The sequence below is a fragment of the Mobula hypostoma genome, chromosome 2 (assembly GCF_963921235.1).
Source record: "Mobula hypostoma chromosome 2, sMobHyp1.1, whole genome shotgun sequence".
Lineage (NCBI taxonomy): Eukaryota > Metazoa > Chordata > Chondrichthyes > Myliobatiformes > Myliobatidae > Mobula > Mobula hypostoma.
Genome location: NC_086098.1, coordinates 230,902,377 through 230,915,011, shown reverse-complemented (window position 1 = coordinate 230,915,011; position 12,635 = coordinate 230,902,377).

Genomic DNA, 12,635 nt, shown 5'->3' with positions numbered 1-12,635 from the left:
GGAGTATATTTAAAAAATGAAGGGAGGAGAGAGAGAAACACAAGCTGGAACCTGGAGGGGAAAGGATGAAGTAAAGAACTGGGAAGTTGATTGGTGAAAGAGACGGAAGGGCATGGAAGAAAGAAAAGGGAGGAAGAGCACCCAGGGAGGCAATGGGTGGGCAAGGAGATAAGGCGAGAGAGGGAAAAGGGAGTGGGAAATGGTGAAGGAGGCGGTGTGGAGTCATTACCCGAAGTTTGAGAAATCGATGTTCGATGAATCTGTTCTATCAGGCATACCAATCAAACAGAAAGCAGCAAATGTAGCTGGGTCCTGAGACAATTACTCAATGTCACAGCCATTGTCACAACAGAAAATAGAAAAGAGGTGGGAAACTAGTCTTCAGATCACTAGTTGTTCACAGAGCTATGTTTAAAACTGCCTGTCACAAGAAGTAAAAGACGCTTATGGAATAGTGAGATTATGACTTTGGCATGTGGTCATTGACTTTGCTGAGTTTTGGTATTTTGAATATAATCCAACATAATTCCTGTGGGAGCTGTGGTAAAGTAAGGATTAAAAGCAAAATGCAGGCCAGGTTGACTGACAGCATGTTGTCACCCCAGACAAGGGAGTTATTTGAAGTGAGTCTGCCGGAGCCATTCCTACTTACTACAGGTGGGATGAGTGAGGATAGCTGTGGCAGTATGAAATCAAGCTGACAAGTGGGGACTCCAATGTGAGACCTCTTCTGGAAAAATATTTGAAGAACATAGTTCTCTTTATACAGTAGGAGGTGCTGGAGGCAGACGAGATAGGAACTTAGCGGAAGGATGTAAAACACACCCAACCACTAAGGGTTAATTGATTTATTAACTTCAGTGTATCATCCATTGTCAGCTACACAAAATAATCTGCAGATGCTAGGATCAAAGCAACACTCACAACACGCTGGAGGAACTCAGCAGGTTGGGCAACATCCATGGAAACGATGAGTCGACGTTTCGGGCCGGAACACTTTGTCAGGACTGTAGAGGGAAGGGGCAGAGGCCCTATAAAGAAGGTGGGGGAGGGTTGGAAGGAGAAGGCTGGTAGGTTCAGTTGTAAAAACAATAATTTGAAAGATAAAGGGATGGGAGAGGGGAAGCAGGGAGGTGATAGGCAGGAAAGGTGAAGAAGGAATAGGGGAAAACACAATGGGTAGTAGAAAGAGGCGGAACCATGAGGGAGGTGATAGGCAGCTGGGGGAGGGGGCAGAGTGAAATAGGGATAGAGGAAGGGAGAGGGAGGGAATTACCGGAAGTTGGATAATTCTTATGTTCATACCAAGGGGCTGGAGACTCCATTGTCAGCTTATAGTTTTTATTGAATTTTAACACCTTTGTGAATGGCGATTGATCATGCAAGCAAGGAATTCAAATATACACAATTTACCAAATGGTCAATACCTATAATTAATGAGAAAATTATATACAAAAATAGCATTTTTTCTGTCCTGCTTTCAGAGCAACATGATGACAGGGGCCATGCTGTTCCCTTTGTAAAATATAATATATTTGAGTCATAAATGTTTGTGTGTTCTGATTCCAGTTATCAGCGACGACATCTCATTGCAGCTCCTCTGGGAATCTCTTCATTATATCACCACTCCATGGCAAAGTTCATTTTGTTCATACTTGCTTGATTCCCTCAGTGATTCAAATCCTGAGTGAAGGCCAATACTTTTCTTCACTTTGAACCGTACCTAAGTGGATCATCTGACAAGCTTTTGCCTGTGAAAGGGAACTTTTACCCAGGCTCTGGCTTGCAGCAAGTGGATTTAAATGTACTGTCTAAGACTTTCTATTTGATCAGCTGACGGGGATGTTGGTTTGAGACTTTCCATCACAATTGTTGGTGAAGACTAGCTACCTTGTAATGAGGGTTCATCATGCTCGGAGAAGGCCAACAAAATAAAGCAATAGCTGCTTTAATCATTGGTTTCCATTTGCTGCCACCATGTAGTGATTCCTCTTTTGAATTTTGTGTGCTTTTACAAAGAAACACTAACTAATAAGAATTTTACATCAAGAGTCAAGGAATATAATTGGACTTATTTTCAACCTCACTGTGAAAACCAGCCCTCAGCACACTCTGGAACACAGTTAAACATCTGAACAGTGATGGTTATGACTCATCACTTCCAAATCCCTCCCTTCCTGGTTCATTTTGTGCTTTCTTTAAGCTGATCTACAATGCTGTTCACAGTATAAGTTCCAAATAAGTACCCCATATGGTGTTACTGACAAGGTGGATTCCAATATTCCTCACCAGGAGCCTATGCCAGAGGTATCACCTTTAGCCTGGGTAGGCAATAAAAGTGCACTGGTGATCAGTTTGCATTTGGTGAGAATCAAAGCCTTGGAGTTGATAGATGCACTGGACTAATATTTTAATCTCTCTTATGAATAATGACTGGACAGGTCAAGCTTGTATCTGATGCTTCTATCAGTATTGATGCAGGTCTTGAACCCCAAAATGATCAACCACCTCTCCACCTCCACAGATGTTGCTTGACCAACAGAGTACCTTCTGCAGTTAGTTTTATGATCCATATTCTATCATTTGCAGCCTCTCGGCTTATATCGGTTAGCACCAGAAAAGTAAAATCAGGCAGCAACAAAAGGTCGGAGATGATGGAATCTGATAGGAAAGGAAAGTGGAGCAGGGAAACAAATATGGGAAACAGCAGGGAAACCGATGGGAACAGTGTGCGGAGGAGACTCAGCTGAAGGAATGTGTGTGTGTGTGTGTGTGTGTGTCAGACAGAATACATGGAAGATGGAAAATACAGTGTAATCTGGGACTGGTAAGGGAGTTTGGTATGAGTAGAAAACACCGGATACATGAGGAGGAGAGAGTAAATTCATGAGGGGGAGCTGATTACCTGAAATTAGAGAATTTAGGTTTCATGTTATTGGTTGTAGAATAAGAGGTGCTGCTTCTCTAGTTTGTGTTTGGCATTGGAGGAAGCAGAGGGCAAACAGGTCAGTGTGGAGATTAAAGTGGCTTGCAACACAGATTTCTCGATGGCCAAGGCATGGTTAACACACAGAAGATCCTGAGTTGTACTGGCAAGGTGGGTGTTAAGATGGAGTGTTTTCCCTTGAGGGAGAATCTAAAACTGTGGATCACAGTTTTATAAAAAGGTGGCCACCCATTTGAGATAGATTCAAAATCTTTAGTCTTGATGATTGAAGCTGTTACCCTGCCCCTGTTTCATGTGTTAAATCTCATAAAAAGTAAACATTTATTACAAATCCTTTGTTGTTGCTCAGTTACAGGAAGGTATTGATCACAAACAAGGGCCTAGAAATTATCCACATGTAAAATATTCGAAATAGTAAAGTTGAGACATGAAACCACCAGAAAATGCTGCAAGTGCTCACCTGTCCAGTCAGCATCTGGAGAGGCAAATGTTTCTACTGAATGGCCTTTCATCAGAGCTTTATCTGAAATCACTGACCATTAATGTGAACACTGTTCCTCTCGTAAGATGCTGCCCTCAGGATAAAATATCATTCTGCACCATTAAGCAAACATTTATCGCTTCATTGTTTGAACAGGGTTGGGAATGCAGCCAGCTGCCTCTTCCCCATAGCTTCTCATCAGAACTGGCATAAGATTACTTCAGTAAAGCTTGGCTCTATTTATGAAAGACTACCTAGAAACCTGAAAATGACTCTTAGCTAAGAGTGAAGCCTTTCTAGGCAAATCTTCCTGACAATCCAGAAGAATGTCACAAATTTTCTTTGGGGGGTACTCAGCCTTTTCTTGACATAGAGGTCTGCCCATAATGGACCACAAGACTGTGCTCAGTGTTGATCAATCAGAAATGATGACATTGCTTTGTTGGGATATCGTGTGCTCCACCTACAACCTACAATACAGCGTGTACAATATACAGAGTATATTCTCTGAACTGTACATAAATAGTTAAGTGGCAAAATTCTGCTGAAGTATCAGGGAGTACTTGGCAGTGTCCTGGGCAATACTTAACTGAGAATAATTTTAGGTTAGAGAACAATGTTGATCAGCTGGTATGTTGTGCAGAGCAATGCTGAATGGAAAATTCTGACAAGTGAGAGGTCGTACATTTTCCAAGGTTTAATAAGGGTGGGATATTCACCATAATTGCAGGCATAGGGACTATAAAAATGAAAAACATCTTAGTTTACAAGTCCTTAAATCCCTGAAGGTAGTGGAGAAGGCTTATAGAATGCTGCACTTCATAGAGTACAAGTGTCTGTAGGTCATGGTCCAAATTTATAAAAGTTTGATACTGTAGTTCTGGTTGCCACATCATGGGAAGGAGACAATACACTGAGAAACTTCTTCCTGAAATAGAGGCAACTGAAACCAGACAATATGGATTTAAGGTGAGGGTGACATTGGATCGGAGGAAGAATTCTTGCATCGAAGCTGGTTGCAATCTAGAACAAAGAGCCTGAGAAGGTGGTGGGAGCAGAAAACCTCACAGCATTTATGAAGTTCTTGGATGAGCGCCAAGGCAAAGAAGGCTATGGCTAAAGTGCTGGTAGAAGGGTTAAGTATGGATGTTTACTCGCTAGCATGGACATGATAGGCCGAAAGGCCTGCTTCTGTACTGTATGACTTTATTAACTCAATCTACATTTTCTCATTTCTGTCTGAGGAATCTTACTGGATGCAAATTGGTTTTGAGGTTCTTGCCAAAAGAGAATTATTAAACACTGGAATTATTTAATTGCATGTAAATCGCTTTGAGATGTCCCAAGATCATAAAAGTCATTGTTTTGCCAGTTATGGCTGAATACTTTTTTATTCCAGTACTGAGTTTGTCTTCTTCTAAAGAACTCTCTTATCATAAATTGGATGGCTAGTATAATATCTACCCCCTTCGGAGATTCATTGTGCTCCCCTTGTGTAATTATGATACCCACTGTCTATCGTGTCTTTGAAAGAAATGATAACTATTGGACAGGGGGTATGGGCTGATTTGCTTGGCCCAGACATTGCTCCATTTACACTGTTCATACTGCAGTCCGTCAACACATTTCAGATTCAGTGACAGGTCACTCTCACTCACTCATCTTTTATGTAATTATGGAAAATGTGAAATTATTCAACATAGAATTACATGTTGGTCCTTAATTCTTCTCATGTTGGTCCTTAATCCTTCTTGTTTGAAGGATGTCAAACAATGGAACCTGTATAATTCCCAAAAAGTAATATCTGACCTTCTTAAAAATGTTGAATATTATCTAATTTTTAATCTTTCAGTGCTTTGATTGAAATATTATGGTGAGAAAATGTATCCCTCTTATTCTACCCTAATTTCCTTAAGTTTTTGTGCTAGTTCCTCTATTTTTTTTGCCGTGTGCCTGCATGCGTGCACATCTGTGCGTATGTGTCTGCGTGTCCGTCCGTGCGTGTGTCCGTGATGATGTCTTTTACATGGATTTTACAAGGCGCGGAGTGAGAGAGAGACCGTGTGGCGCGCCACTCCTCACACAGATACTTTTGCAGTATTTTCCCTTTATTTTACAAGGTCGAGTTGCGATCTCGACACTCAACCTGGCACGAATGGAAAGCGTACTTGGGAGCGGACCCGACTAGTTTCGAACCCGGGAACCTCCACTCCTGGGTGTAGCACCGATGTCGTTGTGCCACCAGCCGGCCCCTAGTTCCTTTATTCTAAGATCTGTTATTTAACACAATATAAAGTCAGTAAGGGAAATGAGGAAGTCACATGTGCTTAATGCATATAATTAGAAGTCTCACTTTGGCCTCAATGGATGTAGCAGAGTGAAGTGATAAACCCTGCATAAGTTTTGCTGAAAATGTAATAATTCCTGCATGTGACATGCAGTACAATCTTCAGATTGCTACCTTTCAAGCCCTTGCTGCTTAATTTCTTTCATAGCTCATTAAGCTCTTCAGGACCTCATCCTTTCTTTCTACAAATTGTCAGTACTGATGTGAATCAGAGCTTCCAGTTCATCACCTTTAGGATGTCCTGCAACTGTACAGTGATCTCAGTGACTCAGGGAGCAGGGAAGCAACATACCATACTAGACTCACAACATCAACCACAGGAACGGGCCACCTGTTGCTCGAGCTACTAAACCCCTGTTCCCTTCTTCACATTTTCACTTTATCCTCCCCTCCTGCACATTTGGGTACAATCATCCCAATGAGTAAGAGAAATCTAGAGGACTCCTGCTCTTGTCCTCTGCTCCTTCTTGTCCAGCTGGTGGTCACCTGCTCTACCTATGATTTGCACACTCTTACCAAGTATGAACATCTCCAGTATGATCAAGTCACTTTTGACTAGAAAATGCAAGAAATATGTTTGATTTATCAGTTAAAAATTAACTTCCTGCAAAATAAAAATCTGAAATAAGGAAAGAAGACTACATGAATTTGTGATTGATCTTCATCAAGATTCTTGAATAATGGGTTCCTGATGGCGGGTAAATGCAGAATGTCTATTCAAAGCATACAAATGTAACTGGAACACAATTAGTTAAGAACAACAATCTCTTCTATTGGCCAGAGAGAACTACGTCAGTGAACAGGAATGTAACTAGGGCGGTGGAAACAGAGGAAAAAAAACAGAAGTCTTTGTTCTTGCTATCTGGTGGCAGGAATGGATGTGGCCATTTTATGAGACTGTCCTTCCAGCCACCATTTTGTGAACTGTTTGGTGAACTGGTCCCTGCTCAGCGAGAACTTAATCAGAGCAAGTTGAATGTCAACATAAGGAGTTTCTGCTGAGGATCTGCAAATCCTGAGACCATTCTCAGATCAGAGTGGTTTATTATGTAAAGCAGCAGGCATGCAGAGCCAATAGGTCCAGTATTAGGCTGAACTGGTTGGACAGAACAAAAAAAAATTACCTACATCACAAGGCTGGAGGAAACAGCCATAAAGTAATACTACTTGTAGTTTTGACCACATCCAATGAGAAACTATCACAGGTCAGTCAGATGACCTTGAGCCAATGAAGTTGAAACATCATAGATTGATCTGATAAGGAAAATAATAAGAATGGAGGATTTTCTGAGCATAGGCAGTGACAAAACTGTGGAGACCAACAATCATAGAAATGAATAACCCCACGTCGGAAACGTGAAGATTACAACAGGATCAAGAGGAATGCCTGGCGAGCAAAGACTCCTTTTCCTGGGTATTACCTTTTCTCTTCTTTGCCTGCTCTTGGTGGGTCTGGGAAATCTAGTGGGTGTACACGCAGGTATTCAGTTGTATAAATTCACATGCTTGTGAACTGAGCCAATAAAAGTACTTGTCAGTAAACAGAGATTCACTCTGTGCCTAATTGATTATTATTACTGTGCGTTAAGAATTATAACACTTCACTTCCCTCTTAGACTTAATGAGATGATAACAAGCTTATAATCGCTTCACCCCTGCTGGAGATTAATAGGATCTATAGCGCGTATTGAACTGCATCCAATGAGTGATACTTCCAACAGTTTCACCAAATGCATCTGACTTTCACCACTTGCTTCCATATTTTGATGCAGCATCCCGTATTTGTATGTTTTATTTGTAATGGATAGGAAGTCCTTGACCAAACCCCAGAACTGGCTACAAATTCACCATAAATAAATACTTCGCATTTCTTTATCAGGATATATCGTTGCAATCTTAATTTGCTCAATCAATACAGGCAGAACGTGTTTTCTTCCTTCCAAACAATTACAATATGGGTCTACTTAGAGTATTTATTTTCTGGTTTAAATGCCATTGGATTGTGGGACTAAAATAGCTGATGTCCGAAATCAGTGAAACAGAACTTGCTCATTATTGGGAGTTTTTTGGACAGTTATCGAAGGCAGAAATCCATCACTATTGCCCTGCCTGAATGTGTTGGACAGATTGTGAGGGAGAGGTTGTCATGAATGTTTGTACAAGCATAGGATAAATTAGGAGATTTATTAATGTTAATTATAATTTGTTTCAATTAAATTCAATTTATGAACTTCTTGCTTTGATGTGGAGAAAGCACTTTAGAACAATAACCTTTTAGTCAGACTTAATTCTTCCACAGATGGCGGTGGCACGTGTGTATCGCGAGGCTCAGTGTTTTACCAGATTTCAAAAAATAGTGTTAATTTATCTGCTTGTTTCCTGCATGTTCGCTTGATTCGGCTATGCGAACTACCCTCACAGCAAACAGTCACTTTTGGACATCAACTATTGATGCACCAACACAGTTTTGGACTATCCATTCAACTTCAACCAACTACCTCTGGAGTTAGTAAAGACACCGTGGACCTGCATTCAACTGGCTTCGACTGGAAGGGCCCGGTGCTGGCGTCAAGACCGTAAACAAAGACGGGAAGCATGGAGGTTTGCGTGCTAGGCTAAGGCTAAATCCACGCTGGCCAGCGCAATCTAGCATCTTTCTCGCCAATGTTCGGTCTCTGACGAACAAGCTGGAGGAACTAAGGACTTGGACCCTCGCACAAAGAAGGCTTATGGATTCCAACATCATGTTTTTTACAGAGACGTGGCTAAACAGTGATGTTCCAAACAACGTGGTGGAACTGGAAGGGCGCACGGTTTTCAGGGCTGTCAGAGCTGCCACAGCAACAGGTAAAAGTAGGGGAGGTGGTTTATGTACATACATGAATCAATCATGGTATACTAACTCTACCATTGCTAATAATTATTGCTCTGCTGATCTGGAATACCTGATTATTAAGTGCAGACCTTTTTATCAACCTCAAGAGCTTACAAAGCCACTACCCTCCCTCACCTGGGACAGTCCGACCATCTTTCATTGTTTCTGCTTCTGAAGTATAGCACGGTCATTAAACGTGTGAAACCCACAATGAAGACTATTACGATCTGGCTGGAGGGGGCTGACTCTGCTCTTCAGCACCAATTCCAGCACACAGACTGGAGCGCGTTTGCTGCCCATGCCATCACAGACTCTCAGATTAACATTGATTTATATACCAACTCTGTCCTTGAGCACATCAACAAGTGTGTAGATAGAGTGACATCACAAAAACAAATAAAAGTTTTCCCCAATCAGAAACCGTGGATGAACAGAAAAGTTTGACTCCTGCTCAAAACCGGAGATTCAGCCTTCAGGTCTGGAGACTGGGAAGTTTACAGCTCAGCCAGGGCCAACCTGAGGAGGGGAATCTGTCAGGCTAAACACATATACAAACAGAGAATCGAGGAGCATTTCAATTTGGACCCCCAGCGCATGTGGCATGGCATACAAGTCATTAGAGACTTCAAACCACCTAGTACTGTGCCCCCTTCCAGCTCTGCTTCCCTCCCTGATGAGCTCAATTACTTCTACGCTCGCTTTGACCGAGAGAACAAGGAGGTCACCCTCAAAGCGGATCTCCCACCTGGTGAACTGCCTCTCTCACTTTCCACCTCTGATGTTTGCGTCACCCTGAGCAGGGTGAATGTACAGAAGGCAGCTGGTCCGGATGGAATACCTGGCCATGTGCTCAGAGTCCGTGCAGGGCACTTGGCCGGGGTCTTCACGGGCATTTTTAATCTGTCCCTGGCGCAGGCAGTTGTCCCCACAAGCTTCAAGATTGCCACCATCGTGCCAGTGCTGAAGCATTCCACTGCCACGGGCCTGAATGACTTCCGCCCAGTTGCACTCACCCCCATCATTGCAAAGAGCTTTGAGAGACTGGTTCTATCACATCTGAAATCCTGTCTGCCCACCACTCTGGACCCCCATCAATTTGCCTATCGCACTAACAGGTCAACGGAGGACATCATCTCCACGACACTTCACTCTGCCCAGACCCACCTGGACAGTCCCAACTCTTACGTCAGAATGCTGTTCATTGACTTTAGTTCAGCATTCAATACTGTGATCCCCTCCAAGCTGATCGCCAAACTTCGCCAGCTTGGTATCAGCTCATCCCTCTGCAATTGGACCTTGGACTTTCTGATTAACAGACCCCAATCAGTTAAGTTAGACAACCTCTCCTCCTCCAATTTCACTGTGAACACCAGCGTGCCACAAGGCTGTGTGCTGAGCCCTCTTCTGTACTCCCTTTTCACCTATGGCTGCGTTCCAGTACGTGATTCTAACTCCATAATCAAGTTCGCAGATGACACCATGGTGGTTGGCCTGATCAGAGAGGATGACGAGACGGCCTACAGGGACGAGGTCCAGCATGTGGCCACGTGGTGTGCCGACAACAACTTGGCCCTTAACACCCAGAAGACCAAGGAGATCATTGTGGACTTCAGGCATGCTAGGAGCCACACTCACGTCCCCATCTACATCAACGGAGCTGTAGTGGAGTGTGCATCAAGCGTCAAATTCCTTGGTGTCCACATTTCTGAGGATCTCACTCCTCCATCCAGATCAAAAAGGCACAACAGCGCCTTTATTTCCTGCTGAACATCAAGAAAGCTCACCTCTGTCCCAGGATACTGACGGACTTTTACCGCTGTACCATTGAGAGCATACTCACCAACTGTATCTCAGTGTGGTATGGCAATTGTCCCATATCAGACCGCAAAGCACTCCAGCATGTGGTAAAAACTGCCCAGCGGATTATCGGCACCCAATTGCCCACCATTGAGAATATCTACCATAAATGCTGCCTGGGCAGGGTGATAAGTATTATCAAGGATGCATCTCACCCTAACCATGGACTTTTTACTCTCCTCCCATCCGGAAGGCACTGCAGGAGCCTCTATTCCCATACCAGCAGGCACAGGAAGAGCTTGTTCCCTGAGGCTGTGACCCTGCTGAACCTCACATCACAGCGCTAAGCAGTATTGCACCCATATTGGACTGTCTCAGTACTTTTATATTTGTGTGCTGTAGCACTTACTTTTTATTCGCAGGTATTCTGTAAATAACACTATTCTTTGCATTTCTGGTCAGATGCTAACTGCATTTTATTGGCTTTGTATCTGTGTTCAGCACAATGACAATAAAGTTGTATCTAATCTAATCTAATCTAAAAATTCGCAGTAAAAATTGAATCAGGAATTTTATGTGCATTCAATACGGCAAGGAAGAATATTTAAATAACCTATTTGACAGAAAAAAGAACATTTGTTCAGATCCTTTCATGAATGGGAATGTTCCCAATGCTTTGCTCTCAAAGCAAACACCCCTCTGTGCCTATCCCAGCTTAGTATACAAAGCTGTCCAGATCTACACAGCAAACTCCTGCACATTGACAATGAGCAGCCACTCTCAGGTTGGAAGAGCAACAACTCATATTCTATCTGGTAGTCTCCAACTTGACGGCATGAACATTGATTTCTGTATGCCCTGGTAATTTCTCTTCCCTCCTCCTCCTCCTCCTCTATTCATCCATTCCCCATTCTGGCTCCCTCATACACCTTCTCCTCTCACCTGCCTATCACCTCTTTCAGGTGCCCCTCTTCCTTTCTCTCTTCTCCCATCAGATCTCTTCTTCTTGAGGCCTTTACCTTTTCCCCCTATTTCCTCCCAGCTTCCCACTTCATCCCACCCACTTCCATCCTCCTACCTTCCTCCTAAACTAGCTTCACCTATCACCTTCTAGCTCATACTGCTTGCTCTCCCTGACCTTCTTATTCTCCTCCTTCCTTTCCAGTCCCACCTAAGATGTCAACTCTTCATTCCTTTCCATACAAGGTGCCTGACCTGCAGAGTTTGTCCAACTTTATATGTGTGTTACTCTTGCATTTTCAGCACCTGCAGAATCTCCTGTGCTCATAATGAGAAACTAATCCATTTAGATGACCCTGCAGCTCCCTAAAGGCTAGTGATTAATTTGTCTGTGAGGAGCTGACTGAGAAGAAATGTCACAGTGTCAGACAACACAGAAATGACCCTTCAGCCCATCATATTGATATTCACATTTTTACCCATTTACATTAATTCTATTTACCTTCATTAAGATCCTTCCATGACTTGCCTATTTATATATCCTCTTAAATGTAGTGACTGTATCCGATTTGACCAGCTCCTCTGGCAGTGCATGCCAGAGATCAGCCACTCTGTAAAAATACATATCCTTCAGATGCCATTTAAATCTCCTTCCCCTTAGCAAAAACCTATGCCTTTGCTTTTGATACCCCTACAATAGGAAAATATTCTGACCCTCTGCCTGATCTATACCTCTTATAATTTTATTTACCTCAACCAAGTTCCCCCTCAGCCTCCTTATTTCCAAGGATATCAAGCCCAGTTTAACTAATCTCTCCTCACAACTGGAATCCTGGCAAGACCCTAGGCGTAGTCATACCACGGAACCAGGCCCTTCAGCCTAACTGATTCTAAACCCCATGATTTTATACACCTCAATAAGATCACCTCTTATTCTCCTGTGCTCCAAGGAGATTCTCTGCACTAACTCCAGTGCAAACACATTCTTTCCATTGTGTGGTGACCAGAATTGCACACCATGCTCTAAGTGCAGATGAACCGTTGTTTTGTTATGCTACAACATAACATTGGTAGCATAGTGGTTGGCACAATGCTTTACAGTACCAACGGACCAAGTTCAGTTCCCATCACTGCCTGTAAGGAGTTTGTATGTTATCGGCATGACCACATGAGTTTCCTCTGGGTGCTCTGGTTTCCTCCCACTGTCCAAAGGTGTACCAATTGGTAG